This window comes from Arachis ipaensis, chromosome B9, assembly GCF_059453495.1.
Source record: "Arachis ipaensis isolate K30076 ecotype BB chromosome B9, ASM5945349v1, whole genome shotgun sequence".
Lineage (NCBI taxonomy): Eukaryota > Viridiplantae > Streptophyta > Magnoliopsida > Fabales > Fabaceae > Arachis > Arachis ipaensis.
Window position 1 is genome coordinate 62,568,410 of NC_142444.1, and position 20,690 is coordinate 62,589,099.

Genomic DNA, 20,690 nt, shown 5'->3' on the forward strand with positions numbered 1-20,690 from the left:
CATGGCTGGATTTAGCCGTCTCTGTGGTTGAACCACTGGTTTAGCATTATCCTCCAATAAGATTTTATGCATGCATCTAGCTGGGCTTATGCCCTTAAGGTCACCTATGGACCACCCAAGAGCTGTCTTGTGTGTCCTTAGCACTTGAATAAGTGCTTCCTCTTCCTCTGAATTTAAAGCAGAGCTTATGATCACTGGAAAAGTGTCACCTTCTCCCAGAAATGCATATTTCAAGGATGGTGGTAATGGCTTGAGCTCGGGTTTAGGAGGTTTTTCCTCTTCCAGAAGAGATTTCAGAGGCTCTTTCATGTCCTCTGAATCCTCCAAATCAGGCTGAACATCTTTAAAGATGTCTTCCAACTCTGATTCGAGACTCTCAGCCATGTTGATCTCTTCTACCAAGGAGTCAATAAGATCAACTTTCATGCAGTCTGTTGATGTGTCTGGATGCTGCATGGCTTTGACAGCGTTCAACTTAAACTCATCATCATTGAATCTCAGGGTTATTTCCCCCTGTTGGACGTCAATGAGGGATCGTCCAGTTGCTAGGAAGGGTCTTCCTAGAATGAGAGTAGCACTCTTGTGCTCCTCCATTTCCAGCACAACGAAGTCAGTGGGAAAGGCGAATGGCCCAACCCTGACAATCATGTCTTCAATCACGCCTAATGGGTATTTAGTGGAGCCATCAGCAAGTTGGAGACATATCCGGGTTGGTTTAACTTCTTTAGTTAAACCAAGCTTTCTGATAGTGGATGCAGGTATTAGGTTGATGCTTGCCCCAAGATCGCATAAAGCTGTCTTGGTGCAATTACCTTCTAATATGCATGGTATCAAAAAACTCCCAGGGTCTTTAAGCTTTTCAGGAAAGCTCTTCAGAATGACTGCACTGCATTCTTCAGTGAGGAGAACTCTTTCTGTTTCTCACCAATCCTTTTTATGACTCAAGATCTCTTTCATGAACTTGGCATAAGAAGGTATTTGCTCAAGTGCTTCTGCGAATGGAATCTTTATTTCAAGAGTCCTGAGGTAATCTGCAAAGCGAGCAAATTGCTTATCCTACTCCTCTTTCTGGAGTTTTTGAGGATAAGGTATCTTGACTTCATATTCCTCAACCTTAGTTGCTGCAGGTTTATTGCCTACAGAAGTGGTTGAAGAAGCCTTTTTAGAGGGGTTGTTATCAGCATTTGTGTGTGTCTGATCCCTCACTGGCAATTGAGTGCCAGGGTTAGAAGCTGGAGTGGAATTGGACGCCAGCTCCTTGTCTGTTCCTGGCGTCTGAACGCCAGAACTGTGCCCATTTTAGGCGTTCAACGCCAGATCCTTGCCTATTTCTGGCGTTGAACGCCAGTCCTGAGCATGGTCTGGGCGTTCAGCGCCAGCCTTCCACCAAATTTCTGGCGTTTTAGTTCCAGAATTACTTTTCCCTGGGCTCTTACTGTCCTCAAGTGAGTTTTGGGTGGTTTTCTCATTTCTTAGCTTTTTGCTGCCTTGAGGTGGGGTATTTAATGTTTTCCCACTTCTTAATTGAACTGCTTGGCATTCTTCTGTTATTTGCCTTGACAGCTGCTGCTTTGTTTGCTTAAACTGTTCTTCCATATGTATATTAGCCATCCTTGTCTCTTGTAGTCTATCTTTGAATTCGGCTAACTGCTTTGTTAGAAAGTCCAATTGCTGATTGAATTCAGCAGCTTGTTTTACAGGACTGAGTTCAGCAGTTACTGTCTTAACCTCTTCTTTCATGGAAGGGTCACTGCTTAGGTACAGATGCTGATTCCTGGCAAATGTATCAATGAGCTCTTGAGCCTCTTCAATTGTCTTTCTCATGTGGATAGATCCACCAGCTGAGTAATCTAGAGACATCTGAGCTCCTTATGCAAGCCCATAGTAGAAGATGTCTAACTGAACCCACTCTGAAAACATTTCAGAGGGGAATTTTCGTAGCATCTCTCTGTATCTCTCCCAGGCATCATAAAGAGATTCATTATCTCCTTGTTTAAAGCCTTGGATGTCCAGCCTTAGCTGTGTCATCCGTTTTGGGGGAAAGTATTGATTCAGGAATTTTTCTATCAGCTGTTTCCATGTCCTTATGCTAGCTTTAGGTTGGTTATTCAACCACATCTTAGCTTGATCTTTTACAGCAAATGGAAACAGTAATAATCTGTAGACATCCTGATCTATTTCTTTATCATGTACTGTGTCAGCAATTTGTAAAAACTGTGCCAGAAACTCTGTAGGTTCTTCCTGTGGAAGACCGGAATACTGGCAACTTTGCCGCACCATGATAATGAGCTGAGGATTCAACTCAAAGCTACTGACTCCAATGGAGGGTATGCAGATACTACTCCCATATGAAGCCGTAGAGGGGTTAGAATATGACCCCAGAGTCCTCCTGGACTGTTCATTTCCGCTTAGGTCCATGATGGAGAAAGGGAGATGGTGTAAAATAGAAAAAATATTTTTATTTATTTATTTATTTATTTATTTCGAAAACAAAATAAATCAAAATAAAATAAATAAAAATGAGTGAAAGATTTTCGAAAAAGTGAGGAGAGAGAAAGTGATTAGGAGATTTTGAAAAGGATATGATGATTTTAAAAAGAAGAGTTTTAAATTTTGAAATAAAAAATCTGAATTTTAGAAATAGATTTCGAAAAAAGATGCTTTAAAATAGAGAGAAAAGATATTTTTGAATTTTAAGAAGAGAGAAAAGAACAATAAGATAGCACAAGATTTAAAATTTTTAGATCTAATACTCCTTGTTTTCAAAAATTTTTGGAGGGAAAAACACCAAGGAACACCAAACTTAAAAATTTTAAGATCAAGACACAAGAAAAACTCAAGAACAATTCGAAGACTCACAAGAACACAAGAATATGAAGGAAGAACACCAAACTTAAAATTTTTTAAAAAATCAAACTAAAATTTTCGAAAAACACAAAAAAATCAACAAGAAAACAGCAAACTTAAAGTTTGGCACAGGATTTAATAGAAAAATTATTTTCTTTTTTTTTGAAAAGATTTTAAGAAAAGGAAAATAAGGATTCTAAAATTCTAACACGACAACAATAAGAGACTCTAAACTAAAAGGAGAATTTTTTTTCCTAATCTAAGCAACAAAATAAACCGTTAGTTGTCCAAACACGAACAATCCCCGGCAACGGCGCCAAAAACTTGGTGCACGAATTGTGAATCACACTTTTCACAACTCGTACCACTAACCAGCAAGTACACTGGTTCGTCCAAGTAATACCTTACGTGAGTAAGGGTCGAATCCTACGGAGATTGTTGGTTTGAAGCAATCTATGGTTATCTTGCAATTCTTAGTCAGGAAGTCAATTGTATTTATCAGTTGAATTACGAATAAACAAGAGAGCATGGGTTAAAGGTTACTTGTTATGCAGTAATGGAGAATATGTTGGAGTTTTGGAGATGCTTTGTCTTCTGAATCTCTGCTTTCCTTTGTCCTCTGATTCACGCACGCACGTCCTTCTATGGCAAGCTATGTGTTGGGGCATCACCGTTGTCAATGGTTACATCCCCTCCTCTTGTGAAAATGGTCCAAATGCTCTGTCACAGCACGGCTAATCATCTGAGGTTCCCAATCATGCTGGAATAGGATTCACCCTCCTTTTGCGTCTGTCACTACGCCCAGCACTCGCGAGTTTGAAGCTCGTCATAGTCATTCAATCCCTGAATCCTACTCGGAATACCACAGACAAGGTTTAGACTTTCCGGATTCTCATGAATGCCGCCATCAATCTAGCTTATACCACGGAGATTCTGATTAAGGAATCTAAGAGATATTCATTCAATCTGATGTAGAACGGAGGTGATTGTCAGACACACGTTCGTGGATTGAGAAAGGTGATGAGTGTCACTGATCATCACCTTCTCCATAGTTAGGCGCGAATGGATATCTTAGATAGGAACACGCATGTTTGAATAGAAAACAGAATTACTTGCATTAATTCATTGAGACACAGCAGAGCTCCTCACCCCCAACAATGGAGTTTAGAGACTCATGCCGTCAAAGAGTACAAAGTTCAGATCTGAAATGTCATGAGATGCAAAATAAGTTTCTAAAAGTTGTTTAAATACTAAACTAGTAGCCTAGGTTTACAAAAAGTGAGTAGACTATGACAGATGGTGCAGAGATCCACTTCTGGGGCCCACTTGGTGTGTGCTGGGGCTGAGACTTAAACAATTCACGTGCATAAGGCTGTTTTGGGCGTTCAACGCCAGGTTTGGATCCATTTCTGGCGTTGAACTCCAACTTTTAATCCTTTTCTGGCGCTGGACGCCAGAATTAAGCAGAGAACTGGCGTTGAACGCCCGTTTACGTTGTCTATCCTTGAGCAAAGTATGGACTATTATATATTGCTGGAAAGCTCTGGATGTCTACTTTCCAACGCAATTCGAAGCGCGCCATTTCGAGTTCTGTAGCTCCAGAAAATTCACTTTGAGTGCAGGGAGGTCAGAATCCAACAGCATCAGCAGTCCTTTTTCAGCCTGAATCAGATTTTTGCTCAGCTCCCTCAATTTCAGCCAGAAAAATATCTGAAATTATAGAAAAATACAAAACTCATAGTAAAATCTAGAAATATGAATTTTTCCTAAAAACTAATGGAAACAAACTATAAACTCACTAAAACATACTAAAAACTATATGAAATTAACCCCAAAAAGCGTATAAAATATCCGCTCATCAGGCGTGCATCTCCTTGCATCATAGGCAAGTTAAACGCCAACCTCACATTTTTCGGACTAAAATCTAAGTATTTCCCCCGAACCATGGTGAGATAATTCTTTGGGTCCGGGTTCTTACTTTGATCATGGTTCCTAGTGATCCATGCATTGGCATAGAACTCTTGAACCATTAGGATGCCGACTTGTTGGATGGGTTTTGTTAGAACTTCCCAACCTCTTCTTTGGATTTCATGTCGGATCTCCGGATACTCATTCTTCTTGAGCTTGAAAGGGACCTTAGGGATCACCTTCTTCTTGGCCACAACATCATAGAAGTGGTCTTGATGAGCTTTGGAGATGAATCTTTCCATTTCCCATGACTCGGAGGTAGAAGCTTTTGTCTTCCCTTTCCCTTTTCTAGAGGATTCTCCGGTCTTAGGTGCCATCAATGGTAATGGAAAAACAAAAAGCTTATGCTTTTACCACCCCAAACTTAGAATTTTTGCTCGCCCTCGAGCAAGAGAGTAAAGAATAGATGAAGAAGAAGAAGAAATGGAGGAGAGGGAGAGGGAGATGTGTTTCGGTCAAGAAGGGGAATAGAGGGTTGTGTTGTGTGAATTTGAAGAAGAATGGAGGGCTATATATAGGGAAGGGAGGGGGGTAAGGTTTCGGCCATATAGGGTGGGTTTGGGTGGGAAATTGCTTTTGAATTTTGAAGGTAGGTGGTGTTTATGAGGTAGGTTTATGGGGAAGAGTGGATGGATGTGAGTGGTGAAGTGGTGATAGGGAAGAGAGATTGAGGTGATTGGTGAAGAGTTTTGGGAAAGAGTGTTTATGGGATTGTGTGAAAGAGGGGTGAGGAGAAGTGAGTGGAGGTAAGTGGGGATCCTGTGGGGTCCACAGATCCTTAGGTGTTCAAGGATTTACAACCTTGCACCAAATTAGGCATGCAAAATGCCCTTGCACACAACTCTGGGCGTTCAGCGCCAGATTGGTGCTTGTTCTGGGCGTTGAACGCCCATTTGTTGCCCATTTCTGGCGTTGAACGCCAGAACCATGCTTGTTCTGGGCGTTCAGCGCCAGCTCTTCTCCAGGGTGCAATTCTGGCTTTCAAACACCCAGATGCTGCCCATTTTGGGCGTTCAGCGCCAAAACCATGCTCTGTTCTGGCGTTGAACGCCAGCCAGATGCTTCTTACTGGCGTTTAAACGCCAGTAAGGTCTTCCTCCAGGGTGTGATTTTTCTTCTGCTGTTTTTGATTCCGTTTTCAATTTTTATATTTATTTTGTGACTCCACATGATCATGAACCTAATAAAACATAAAAAACAATAAAAATAGAAATTAGATAAAAATTAGGTTGCCTCCCAACAAGCACTTCTTTAATGTCAATAGCTTGACAGTGGGCTCTCATGGAGCCTCACAGATGTTCAGAGCATTGTTGAGACTCTCCAACACCAAACTTAGAGTTTGTATATGGGAGTTCAACACCAAACTTAGAGTTTGGTTGTGGCCTCCCAACACTAAACTTAGAGTTTGACTGTGGGGGCTCTGGTTGACTCTGCAATGAGAGAAGCTTACTGTGCTTTCTCTCCATGGGTACAGAGATAGATCCTTGAGTTTTAAACACAAGGTTGTCCTCATTTAATTGAAGGATCAATTCTTCTCTGTCCACATCAATCACAGCTCTTGCTGTGGCTAGGAAGGGTCTTCCAAGGATGATGAATTCATCCTCATCCTTCCCAGTATCTAGGACTATGAAATCAGCAGGGATGTAAAGGCCTTCAACCTTTACTAACACGTCCTCTACTTGTCTATAAGCCTGTTTTCTTGAATTGTCTGCCATCTCTAATGAGATTTTAGTGGCTTGCACCCCATAGATTCCCAGTTTCTCTATTACAGAGAGGGGCATGAGGTTTATCCCTGAACCAAGGTCACACAGAGCCTTCTCAAAGGTCATGGTGCCTATGGTACAAGGTATTATGAACTTTCCAGGATCCTGTTTCTTCTGAGGCAATCTCAGTTGATCCAGATCACTTAGTTCATTGGTGAACAAGGGAGGTTCATCTTCCCCAGTCTCAATACCAAATAATTTGGCATTCAGCTTCATGATTGCACCAAGAAACTTGGCAGCTTGCTCTTCAGTAACATCCTCATTCTCTTCAGAGGAAGAATACTCATCAGAGCTCATGAATGGCATAAGGAGGTTTAATGGAATCTCTATGGTCTCTAGATGAGTCTCAGATTTCTTTGGTTCCTCAAAGGGAAGCTCCTTATTGATCACTGGACGTCCCAGGAGGTCTTCCTCCTTGGGATTCACGTCCTCTCCTTCCTTCACAGGTTCGGCCATGGTGATTAATTCAATGGCCTTGCACTCTCCTTTTGGATTTTCTTCTGTATTGCTTGGGAGAGTACTAGGAGGGATTTCAGTGATCCTTTTACTCAGCTGGCCCACTTGTGCCTCCAAATTTCTAATGGATGACCTTGTTTCATTCATGAAACTCACAGTAGCCTTAGATAGATCAGAGACTAGGTTTGCTAAATTAGAGGTATTTTGTCCAGAGTTCTCTGTCTGTTGCTGAGTGGATGATGGAAAAGGTTTATTATTGTTAAACCTATTTCTTCTACCATTATTAAAGCCTTGTTGAGGCTTTTGATCCTTCCATGAGAAATTTGGATGATTTCTCCATGATGGGTTATAGGTGTTTCCATAAGGTTCACCCATATAATTTACCTCTGCTATTGCAGGGTTTTCAAGATCATAAGCTTCTTCTTCATAAGATGCCTCTTGAGTACTGTTGGATGCAGCTTGCATTCCATTCAGACTCTGAGAAATCATATTGACTTGCTGAGTCAATATTTTATTCTAAGCCAATATGGCATTCAGAGTATCAATTTCAAGAACTCCTTTCTTCATAGGCGTCCCATTACTCACAGGATTCCTCTCAGAAGTGTACATGAACTGGTTATTAGCAACCATGTCAATGAGTTCTTGAGCTTCTGTAGGTGTTTTCTTTAGGTGAATGGATCCACCTGTAGAAGTATCCAATGACATCTTAGCCAATTCAGATAGACCATCATAGAATATATCCAGGATGGTCCATTCTGAAAGCATGTCAGAAGGACACTTTTTGGTCAGTTACTTGTATCTTTCCCAAGCTTCATAGAGGGATTCACCTTCTTTCTGTCTGAAAGTTTGAACATCCACTCTAAGCTTGCTCAGCTTTTGAGGAGGAAAGAACTTGGCTAAGAAAGCCGTGACCAGCTTGTCCCAAAAGTTCAGGCTATCTCTGGGTTGAGAGTCCAACCACACTCTAGCTCTGTCTCTTACAGCAAAAGGGAAAAGCATGAGCCTGTAGACTTCAGGATCTACTCCATTAGTCTTAACAGTATCACAGATCTGCAAGAATTCAGTTAAGAACTGAAAAGGATCTTCAGATGGAAGTCCATGAAACTTGCAGTTCTACTGCATCAGAGAAACTAATTGAGGTTTCAACTCAAAGTTGTTTGCTCCAATGGCAGGAATGGAGATGCTTCTTCCATGTAAATTGGAATTAGGTACAGTAAAGTCACCAAGCATTCTTCTTGCATTATTGTTGTTGGGTTCGGCTGCCATCTCCTTTACTTGTTCAAAATTTTCAATAAGGTTGTCTCTGGATTGTTGTAATTTAGCTTCTCTTAGTTTCCTCTTCAGAGTCCTTTCAGGTTCTGGATCAGCTTCAACAAGAATGCCTTTTTCCTTGTTCCTACTCATAAGAAAGAGAAGAGAACAAGAAAAGAAGAGGAATCCTCTATGTCACAGTAAAGAGGTTCCTTATTGTTAGTAGAAGAAGAAAAGGAATAGGGGTGAAGAAGAATGAAGAATTCAAACACAAGGGTAAGGATAGGAGCAGTGATGTGAGATGAAGAGAAGTGTTAGTAGATGAATAAATAATTAGAAGGAGATGAGGGAGAAGGATTTTCGAAAATTATTTTTGAAAAAGGGTTAGTGATTTTCGAAAATAGTTTTTGAAAAAGGTTAGTAATTTTCGAAAATTAAAATCAAAAATGAAAATAATTAGTCAATTAAAAAAGAAATTTTGAAAAAGAGGGAAGATATTTTAGAAAATTAGAGAGAGAGAGTTAGTTAGGTGGTTTTGAAAAAGATAAGAAACAAACAAAAAGTTAGTTAGTTAGTTGAAACAAATTTGAAAATCAATTTTGAAAAGATAAGAAGATAGGAGGTTAGAAAAGATATTTTAAAATCAAATTTTTGAAAAAGATATGATTTTGAAAAAAAAAAGATAAGATCAAAAGATATTTTTGAAAAGATATGATTGAAATTAGTTTTGAAAAATATTTGATTTTTAAAATCACAATTAATGACTTGATTCACAAGAAATCACAAGATACGATTCTAGAACTCAAAGTTTGAATCTTTCTTAACAAGCAAGTAACAAACTTGAAATTTTTGAATTAAAACATTAATTGATGATGTTATTTTCGAAAATTAGGAGATAAAGATAAGAAAAAGATTTTTGAAAAATATTTTTAAAATTTTCGAAAATAAATAAGAAAAATGAAAAAGATTTGATTTTTGAAAAAGATTTTGAAAAAGATAAGATTTTTAAATTGAAAATTTGATTTGACTCATAAAAACAACTAGATTTTAAAAAGTTTTGAAAAAGTCAACTCAAATTTTCGAAATTTATGAGTGAAAAAGGGAAAGATATTTTTTTATTTTTGAATTTTTAATGATGAGAGGGAAAAACATGAAAAATGATGCAATGCATGAAAGTTATGAATCAAAGTATGTGATGAATGCAAGAACAACATGAATGTCAAGATGAACACCAAGAATACTTTGAATGTCATGATGAACATCAAGACTTATTTTTGAAAAATTTTTAATGCAAAGAAAACATGCAAGACACCAAACTTAAGAATTTTTCATGTATAGACACTATGAATGCAAGAATGCATATGAAAAACAAGAAAAGACACAAAACATGAAAACATCAAGATCAAACAAGAAGACTTACCAAGAACAACTTGAAGATCATGAAGAACACTATGAATGCATGAATTTTTCGAAAAATGCAAGATGAGTATGCAATTGACACCAAACTTTCAACTTGACTCAAGACTCAAACAAGAAACATGAAATATATTTTTTTTGATTTTTATGATTTTATGATTTTTTTTATTTTCTTTTAATTTTTTTTCCGAAAATCATTTTGAAAAAGAAAAATAAGAATTCCAAAATTTTTAATATGAATTCCAGGAATCTTATGCTCTTTAAACTAAAGCTCCAATCAAAGGGTCAAGCATGGCTTAATAGCCAGCCAAGCTTTAGTATGTAACTCAGACATGACACGCCTGACATTCCCTACCCAGAAGAATTAGACATGGCTTTACAGCCAGCCAGGCTTCAACATGCTTCATGAAACACTAGAATTCATTCTTAAAAATTCTGAAGACAAATATATTTTTGAAAATATTTTTATTTTAAAATTTTTTTCGAAAACAAAGGACAAATTTTTGAAAGATTTTTGAAAAATTTTTGAAAATAAAACAAAAAGAAATTACCTAATCTGAGCAACAAGATGAACCGTCAGTTGTCGAAACTCGAACAATCCCCGACAACGGCACCAAAAACTTGGTGCACGAAATTGTGATCATCAATGGCGCCATCAACATGGTACGCTCAATTGTAATCTCAACTTTTTATCACAACTTTGCACAACTAACCAGCAAGTGCACTGGGTCGTCCAAGTAATAAACCTTACGCGAGTAAGGGTCGATCCCACGGAGATTGTTGGTATGAAGCAAGCTATGGTCATCTTGTAAATCTCAGTCAGGCGGATATAGAATGGTCATGGAGTTTTCGAATATTAATAATAAAATAGGCATAGAAATACTTATGTAAATCCTTGATGAGAATTTCAGATAAATGCATGGAGATGCTTTTGTCCCTCTAAACCTCTGCTTTCCTGCTGTCTTCATCCAATCAGTCTTACTCCTTTCTATGGCTGGCTTTATGTAAGGACATCACCACTGTCAATGGCTACTTTTGATCCTCTCTGGAAAATGGTCCGATGCGCTGTCACTGCATGGCTAATCGTCTGGAGGCGTCACCCTTGCCAATGGCCGTATCCTATCCTCCTGTGAAAATGGTCCAAATGCTCTGTCACAGCACGGCTAATCATCTGAGGTTCTCGATCATACTGGAATAGGATTCACCCTCCTTTTGCGTCTGTCACTACGCCCAGTACTCGCGAGTTTGAAGCTTGTCACATTCATTCAATCCCTGAATCCTACTCGGAATACCACAGACAAGGTTTAGACTTTCCGGATTCTCATGAATGCCGCCATCAATCTAGCTTACACCACGAAGATTCTGATTAAGAGATCTAAGAGATACTCATTCAATCTAAGGTAGAACGGAAGTGGTTGTCAGGCACGCGTTCATAAGGAATGATGATGATTGTCACGTTCATCACATTCAGGTTGAAGTGCGAATGAATATCTTAGAAGCGGAATAAGTTGAATTGAATAGAAAAACAGTAGTACTTTGCATTAATCTTTGAGGAACAGCAGAGCTCCACACCTTAATCTATGGAGTGTAGAAACTTTACCGTTGAAAATACATAAGTGAAAGGTCCAGGCATGGCCGAATGGCCAGCCCCCATGATCTAAGAACTAGGCGTCCAAAGATGATCAAAGGATCAACAGATAATCCAAAGATGTCTAATACAATAGTAAACAGTCCTATTTATACTAAACTAGTTACTAGGGTTTACAAAAGTAAGTAATTGATGCATAAATCCACTTCCGGGGCCCACTTGGTGTGTTCTTGGGCTGAGCTTGAATGTTACACGTGCAGAGGCTCTTTCTGGAGTTGAACGCCAGGTTGTAACGTATTTCTGGCGTTCAACTCTGGTTTGTGACTTGTTTCTGGCGTTTAACTCCAGACAACAGCGTAGAACTGGTGTTCAACGCCCGTTTACATTGTCTAAACTCGGCCAAAGTATAGACTATTATACATTGCTGCAAAGCCCTGGATGTCTACTTTTTAACGAAATTGGAAGCGCGCCATTTTGAGTTCTGTAGCTCCAGAAAATCTACTTTGAGTACAGGGAGGTCAGAATCCAACAGCATCAGCAGTCCTTCTTCAACCTCTGAATATGATTTTTGCTCAAGTCCCTCAATTTCAGCCAGAAAATACCTGAAATCACAGAAAAACACACAAACTCATAGTAAAGTCCAGAAATATGAATTTAACATAAAAAATAATGAAAACATCCCTAAAAGTAACTAGATTCTACTAAAAACATACTAAAAACAATGCCAAAAAGATTATCCACTCATCACTACATTTTAAGTGTGGGGAGGTCGCCATCTCTAGCGTTTTTTTTTTGGTGAACCACTACATACTCTTTTTATTTATTTTGCTACTTTTCCGTATTTTTCTCTTTATTTTTATTTTTATTTTCTCAGTACTTATATATATTACTATTTTTATGTATTTATTCTATGTTGCACTTTAGTTCATATTTTAGCCATTTAGTTTAGTAAATTCTAACTTATTAGTTATAAAAATTGTGGATTAATCAGTATAGTTTACCCTTTTTAGCATAAGATAGCTTAGTTTAAATTGAAAATATAAAAAGGAAGTAAACTAGGGACTTGAACATAATAGAAACAATCCACACAACTGTATATATAGCATTTCATTTAGTTAGTTAACAACATTTCATCAAGGAGAAACACTATAACTTTAAAGCCATTCAATATAAGTTTTACATTAAGAATAATGGGAATTTTTAACTAAACCTGCATGACATACATAAGTGATAAATGATTTTTGAGCTAGAGAACACACAACCTGTGAGTTTTGAGCTTAATTGTATGGTTACATTCAAACCATAATATTTTATTCCTGTTTGTTCTGCCCTTCTTGTTTATTCTGGTGTTCTTTACTTTGTTTTAATCTATATGTCCAATTATAGAATAGAAATACATACCAAGAGAGTGATTGAGGCCATTATTTGATTTTAGCTCACTTATCCCAAAATAGCCTACCCTCTACATCACCCTTGTTAGCCCCCTTGAGCCTTTAAATTCCTTTTTATTCTATAAACCACATTACTAGCCTTAAGCAGAAAAACAAAATGAAAATCCCAAGTTGAATCCTTGGTTAGCTTAAGATAGGAAGTATGTATGGCTTACATGTGGGATACCTATTGGGAACATGGATGATAAAAACAAAAAGGTAGAAAAGTTGAAAAGAATAAAATAATTCAAATAAAAGTTTTGGGAAGCATGCTCATGTAAAATCAAAATAATTGAATTACCATGTACATTAAAAAAAAAAATTTATTTTCAGTATGAAATAAAGCAATGCACATGGGATAAAAATAATAAATATTGAAACATGAGCATGTAACATCAAAAGTGGGAAAATATGGGAAAATAGGTAAAGAAGCTTTGCTTTACAAAGTATGTATGTTAGGTGAGATCTTAGACTAATTAAGGATTCATTTATTAGCTCACTTAGCCCTATACATATACCCTTACCTTTACCTTGGCCCCATTACAACCTTAACTAAAGACCTCATGATTTTTGGTATGTTTATATTCTATAATTGTTGATTGGTTAGATGAAGAACAAAGTTATAGAAAGTAAGAATAAAAAGAAGAATAGAGTGATTAACCCAATAAACACTGAGTGACTAGAGAGTAAACACAAAATCCAGTGAGGGTTCAATAGCTCATTAACATATATCTCTGTTGAAATTATTAATTGTCTTGCAAGTTTATAAAATGTTATTTTTCTCCCATCTCAATTGTAAAGGCAGTTTTATCACTATCTAAGGCTTGGCTATATATATATATATATATATATATATGACTCCTTGAGAATGTGAATTAATTCAACTACATGCAAGCTTTATATACAAGTGAAAAAAAAAATTAGAATTGCATGATGCATCTAGGTAGTTGCATTTAGATTAGATTGCATTGCATGGCATTCCACCACTTTAACCTAACATTACTCTTGGACTTAGCATGAGGACATGCTATTGTTTAAGTGTGGGAAGGTTGATAAACCCATATTTTATGATATATTTTGTGCTTAGTTTGAGTGATTTATTCAATCCTTCACCCACTTATTCATATTAATTGCATGGTTTTACTTTCTCTTCCTTATTATATGATGTATGTGAAAAACATGTTTCCTATGCTTTAAAATTAATTATTTTAATTACCTTTATTTCCATTCGATACCGTGATTAGTGTGTTGAGTAGTTTCAGATCTTCTAAGGCAGGAATGACTTAAAGGATGGAAAGGAAACATACAAAAATGGAAGAAAAGCATAAAATGGAGTTTTTGAAGAAACTGGCATCCACGCGATCGCATGGGCGACGCGACCACATGCCAAGCGCGAAGAAGCAGCGACGCGGCCGCATGACTGACGCGACCGCGTGACAAGAAAAACTCCGAATGACGCAACCGCGTGACCCACGCGGACGCATGACAGAGGCCACACACCAGAAATTGCAGAAAACACTCCCAGCGAATTCTGAAGCCCTTTTTGGCCCAAATCCAAGTCCAGAAGGCATAGACCAGAGGTTATGAAGTGGGGGAATGCATCCATTCAGGGAGACACCACTTTAGTTTAGTTTTCATGATTTAGATTTAGTTTAGAGAGAGAGGTTCTCTCCTCTCCCTTCTCTCTTAGGATTAAGATTTAGGATTTCTCTTAGTTTTAGGAGTGACTCTCGATCCCAGGTTCAATGTTCCTTTACTTTAAGCTTCCCTTTTACTCTTTATTCATTCCATTACTTTAGTTGGTTATTTGATGTTGCAATTTAATTTATGAATTCTTCCATGTTACAGATTACTCTTTTGAATTAATGTTATTTGAGGTATTTCAGTTTATTATTGCTTTTCTTTTATTTACATTATTGTTATTCCCATCTGAAGGCATTTTTATTCCAGTAGATTTATTTTTCTCCTTTTGGTCTTGGTTAAGAAATCAGTAACTCAGGAGTTATCAAACTCAAACATGAATGATAGTTGTTATCTTTGTTAATTAAACTAAACTTCAATAATCCCAATCTTTTCTTAGGAAATAAATAGGATTTGAAGATCAAACCAATTAATCCCTTGACGTTCCTTTATCTTAGTAAAGGTTAACAAAGTGGAATTAAGATTCAATTCTCATCATCATTGATAAGGATAGCTAAGATAGGACCTCTAATTTCTCATACCTTACCAAAAGTTTATTTACAGTCATCTATTTATTTTACTTGCCATTTAAATTACTTGTTCTTCATTTACTTTAATTGCTAATTAAATTATTCACTCCTCATTCTCAAAACCCCAATTTACAATCTCCATAACCAATAATAAGAACATACTTCCCTGCAGTTCCTTGAGAAGACGACTCGAGGTTTGAATACTTCGGTTATCAATTTATTTAAGGGTTTGTTACTTGTAACAACCAAAACGTTTGTATGAAGGGATTTCTGTTGGTTTAGAGACTATATCTACAATGCGACTGTTTTTATGAAATTCTTTACCGGAAAAAATCCTAACGTCATGCCCCCCTCTTCGAGCGCTACGTTGCATCCTTTGAGCGCTGGCTTTCCCTTGGTGCTTGGCTTTGTGTCCTTTGATTGAGAGGCACGAAAAAGTTGCCAAGAGTGAACGTGGCGTTGGAACTTTTGAATGCCACCTTGGTTTGCTTCGTGCCAGCTTTCCTTGGTTTGTCAATCCACGAAAAAGGTGGATAATGTGAACGTAGCGTTCACTCCTTAGAACGCTACCCCTTCCTTGGTGCATTGGCCTTTGCTCCCCTGGTTGAGAGGCATGAGAACGTTGCCTAAAGGAAATGCTACGCTCTCATTTTCAAACTCTAGCCTTCTTGGTTTTGCTTTGAGTGCAACGCTTTAATGTCATGGGCCACGCTTTTCAAAGGGTGGCCTAAGGTCCAAAGTGTGCTCAAACTTCAAAGTGTGCCCAACAATCCTTCTTTCCTCTGTTTGAGCTTAATTTGTGCCTTCTCCTTCTTTTCCTTTATCTTTTTACCTATTCATCAACCAAACAAATACATCAAAGCCTCACCAAAATCACAAGATCTTTGCATCATTTATAAAATCAATTAATTCTAGCATAAAACCTATGATTTTGTGTAAAATACATGATGTTTGATTGATTCAACATAATCATGAAAATCTACTTCAATTACTTACTTATTGTACAAGATAGTGCATAAAACCTAATGAAACTAATGAAAAATGCTTGTAAAACTAGCATAAGATGACTTGTCATCAGTCATGCGTACGCACAACACCTGATTTGTGTGGGACGTGAGTTTTTCTACTTGCAATGCCTATGACTAAACAGAGGCCAAAATTAAGGAAAAAACAAAGCCACATATCACGTGAGACTTTCCACATCCAACTTGATCTTTCCAGTGAGTGAAACAAATTGAGTTTGAGCTCCATCCGCTACATGAATCCTTCACATGCCACATGAAACTCTAATTACTCTCCAGGGGCTCAATTTACCCCCTAAGTCCTCCAATCCTATAACAATTATCTTATTTACTCAAACCATAACCTAAAGCCCACTAATCACATCATTAATTGAGGAAAGATTGAAAGCTTGACTGGAGGAAAACATTAATTAGTTAGATTTTATTTTATTTGAAATTTGATTCTGTATTAGTTTGAATTTGAATTCCTTTTAGGGTTAGTATTTAAGGAGAGAAATCAAACATTTTGATCTTCTCTCCTCGGCCCCTTCGGCAATTTTACTTTTCATAATTCTAGTATTTCTCTGAAGAACATGAGCAACTAATTCTCCTTGGTTAAGGTTAGGAGTTCTGTTGATTCCATCGATTAATACACTAGCTTTTTCTAATTTTGATTTATGCATTGATATCTTCTTAAGAAAATATTTTTGTTCTTCATCAAAAAGAGGTTGAATGTGTTGGAAAACAATTTCTCTCTGACTTGAATTCTTTTAACTTCTTGGAAGAGTTGATTAACTGAATTAAGCTTGAAAACCAATTCTCATAACTTTTAAGTTTTGAAATTAGACTTGATAAGTCACATCGAATCAACTAGGGGAGTTTCTTATGAATTGTGTGGCTTATGAATCAATGAACATGCTTAACTCTTTTTTTAAGTAATTGACTAAGGAATTAGCAATTGTTAGGTTAAAGAGAAATTGAATTACCAAGCGATTGGAATTTAATTACTAACAATTTGCCATGGATGTATCTTTGCATAATCAAGTTAGAAAGTGAAAATTATTGATCCAGACGTCTCAACATCCCTAAAACCTTAACTCTTTTAATTATATTAACTTTCAATACACACTGTTTGCTTTTGTTACATTGCTATTTATGTTCAAGCTTTTCAAAAACCTAATTTTGATTGTCTGACTAGATTAATCGATTGAGTATTGCTTGTTTAACCCATTAATACTCGTGGGATCGACACTCACTCACTGTGAGTTTATTACTTGGTATGACCCGGTGCACTTGCTGATAGTATTGTGGTGTCATATCCACATCAAACTTTAACTGGGACGCTGTAACAGCCTACCACACAGAGCTTTACATATAGGACGTAAATCAGAGGTGGTGAGGTGCTAGGACCTTTAAAAATAATATATATATATATATATATATATATATATATATATATTGAAAAAGGAAATTATCTAGGAGCCTTGAAGAAAAGTTAAACGAAATATAAATAGAAAAGCGCATAACTCATGATCGAATAAATGCGGAAAGGTAGATAAGATTGCATGGAAGATGATATATATATAAGATCAGAGTTCCAAAAAGATAGTTATATAATCAAGATCTAGACTCGACCTGCAAAGCAAAGACCAGCTAGAATATATACACATATACCACCCAACAGTAAACCAAAAGACAAAATACAAACACTAATTCTCCAAAGTCAACCTCTAAGAGGGACAAACATAAAATATATACAATAGAGATACAAATATATACAACTCAGACAAGATAAAACTTCCAAAAGAGCAGTTATTCGCTTCAGAAAGCTCCCAGCATGCCTCAGCGAGGTGTCTCACGTCCTGCATCTGAAAACCACAAATATGTATGGAGTGAGAATCAGAGGTTCTCAGCATGGTAACGGTGCCCACATAACTAACATATACTGTCCCGGGAAAGCCGAAGGCGATCCTAGAACTCCCGACAATAGATTCAAACTTATTAAAACCATAAACAGGGTAGGCTATCTAAGGTTCTTATTTCTAATTCCTTTCTAACTTAAGGCCTAAATTTTTCCTTCCTCCAATCCTCCAAAGCTCCAGTGCACAAACAAGCAATACAAACAAAGCAAACACAAGTAGGATACAGATACAGCAAACAGGACATATAGCAGTTAAGCATGAATATCAATTACGCAAATCCAAGAATGCAAAACCAAACAAGACACATAAATGCATATGATGCATCCCTTTCCTACTGGCCGTGAGCTTATGTGTCAGTTACTTTGCTAGAACCCGACACATCCGTTAGCTAACCCGGATATCATTCTCTTGAAAACCGGTGGGCGGTACACCACCACGAACCCCACTTGGCGGGCGGTACATCGCCACGAACCCTACCATTGCGAGCAGTACACCACAACAAACCTCGCAAGATCTTCAATTGGAAAAATAACACACTCATGGGCGGTAAACCACCACGAACCCCACAAAGAATTTTCATTTAAAAATATGTAGGCAGTAAACCACTACGAACCCCACATACATCTCAACGCTGAGCAAGCGATAAACCACCACGAACCTTACCAGGTCAAGCTCAAAACAATTTCATTTTTAAATTCATGACAAATCATTCATTCATATTGAAAGCAACAATACACAAAATCGTCAACAACATGCATATGCACTTCATCAATCTCCATATAATTTACATTATTTCGCCAACAATAACCTTAATTTGCCAAACCTCATATATACTAACCAATCCTAAATCATCAACAACATCCACATCTCAATAAAAAGATCATCATTGATCATTTATCGATCTCAACCATCAATACACCAATAATTCAATTCCTATCTTATGGTCAACTAACCTAAGTTTTCACGACACATTATATTTTAGCTACGAGAAACCGAAACCATACCTTAGCCGATTTTTTCCTAAGCTCAGAATGCCTCAAGTATCCACCGTTAACAAATATCCACAACCCCAAAGTTCAAGCTCAAGCTCCTAACCTTGCCAATTTGCCTCCAATATCACCAAATCGTTTCCAAATACATAATTCAATCTAAATTTTCATACAACAACACTAGAATTACCTTAGGATTCACAAATTCAGTAATTTGACAAGGGTTATCATTTTGTAACCATTAAGCATGAGTCAAATGGACAAAATCTGGTGATTACCCACTGCTAGAGTTCACCTAAACCATCAAAACACCAAAACCCTCAATGTCCAAAACCCAAAAATCACGAATTGAAGAGGGGAGAACTGGGCACAAAATCAAAATCTCCTCACCAAATTGTTGGATGAATTTTGTAGAGAATTCCAAGACGAACGTGTGGCTGCTGACGACTCGTCAATCGAAGCTTTGGATTGAAAGTTACGTGAATTTAAAGTTGAAAGGAATTTGGGAGCTAGGGTTTCACGTTTTTCCTTTTGCTTTCAGCGTGTTTCATGAACATTTGGGGAAGGAGGAGGCTGAAGTGAGTATATATATATATATATGGCTGCAAAGGTGGGCATGGGCCTACTTAGGCCCGGTTCACCCGGTTTGGCCTAATCTTGGGCTAAATTCTTTAGAATTAGTGTCAAAATTCTTGTTTTAAGTAGCTTTACTCCCCTAAACTATAAAATTCTATTTTCTAATTTCTTTGATTAATAATTAATTTATTGACTAATTATTTACTAATTACTCAGAGTTTACATTCTACCTTCTAACAAAAATTTTTGCCCTCGAAAATTTGTTTCTCTATACTCTTTATATGCTTCCTCTTTTCCGATGAACAACTCCTCGAGTTCCCATTCGATAGGGTCCAATGGTTATACTAGACGTCTCAGGCTCAACCTTTAGGTTCAACTACAAGGGCTTTTCTAACTTCATCTGATATCTACATTCGAATTTTAGAAACTGAAGGCTTCACACTTCTCACTACATTGATGCTCCAACTTGCTTTTGCTGCGTCTCTCTAATCATTTATCACTATGATCTTAATCATTAATCCATTCGACTGGAAATTAGCTTGAATCTCTTTCTCATACTAACTAGATGTCATCAACCTTTACTTCAGTTGCACGAGTTCTAATTTCGTTAGTTGTCTCTACCACCAGGTCCATTACTGCCTCCATCACCGTTCCTAGTTTGTTCGCTCCATCCCTTCAGCAGAAGCTTGCATAGCAGTGGTCATAGAATCAACCGTATTACCTCACTTGCGTTCAAGGGATGCCATTTGGGTCTTATCCATTCTAAACAATTGATATTTCTTAATATCTAAAGTCTAGTACTTCAAATCTCCAAAAGTAATGCTCATGAATATTTATGCTATATATGTCAAGAAGACATCCTAAATAGCATGTACACTAACCCAGAGTATGCTCAGAAGCATAGTCAGTCCGTCCTTCAGGCTCTACAGGAACAAACTTCTCTGATACCATAATGTAACACCCTACTACACAGAGCTTTACGCCTAGGATGTAAATCAAAAGTGGTAAGGTACTACGACCTCTAATATATATATATATATATATATATATATATTAAATAGGGAATTATCTAGGAGCCTTGAAGAAAAGTTAAAACGAAATATAAACAGAAAAGTGCATAACTCATGATCGAATAAATGTGAAAAGGTAGATAAGATCGTGTGGAAGATGATATATATAAGATCAGAGTTCCAAAAAGATAGTTATATAATCAAGATCTAGACTCGACCTGCGAAGTAAAGGCCGGCTAGAATATATACACATATACCGCCCA

The 20,690-nt window shown here is 37.3% G+C and overlaps 1 non-coding gene across 1 annotated transcript; it reads left to right on the forward strand.

The window, feature by feature from the left end:
* Nucleotides 1-7,793: 7,793 nt before the first annotated feature.
* Nucleotides 7,794-7,901, forward strand: LOC148544869 (small nucleolar RNA R71). The gene has a single exon (XR_015900562.1). It is a non-coding gene; the product is annotated as a small nucleolar RNA R71 (small nucleolar RNA).
* The last annotated feature ends 12,789 nt before the right edge of the window (nucleotides 7,902-20,690 follow it).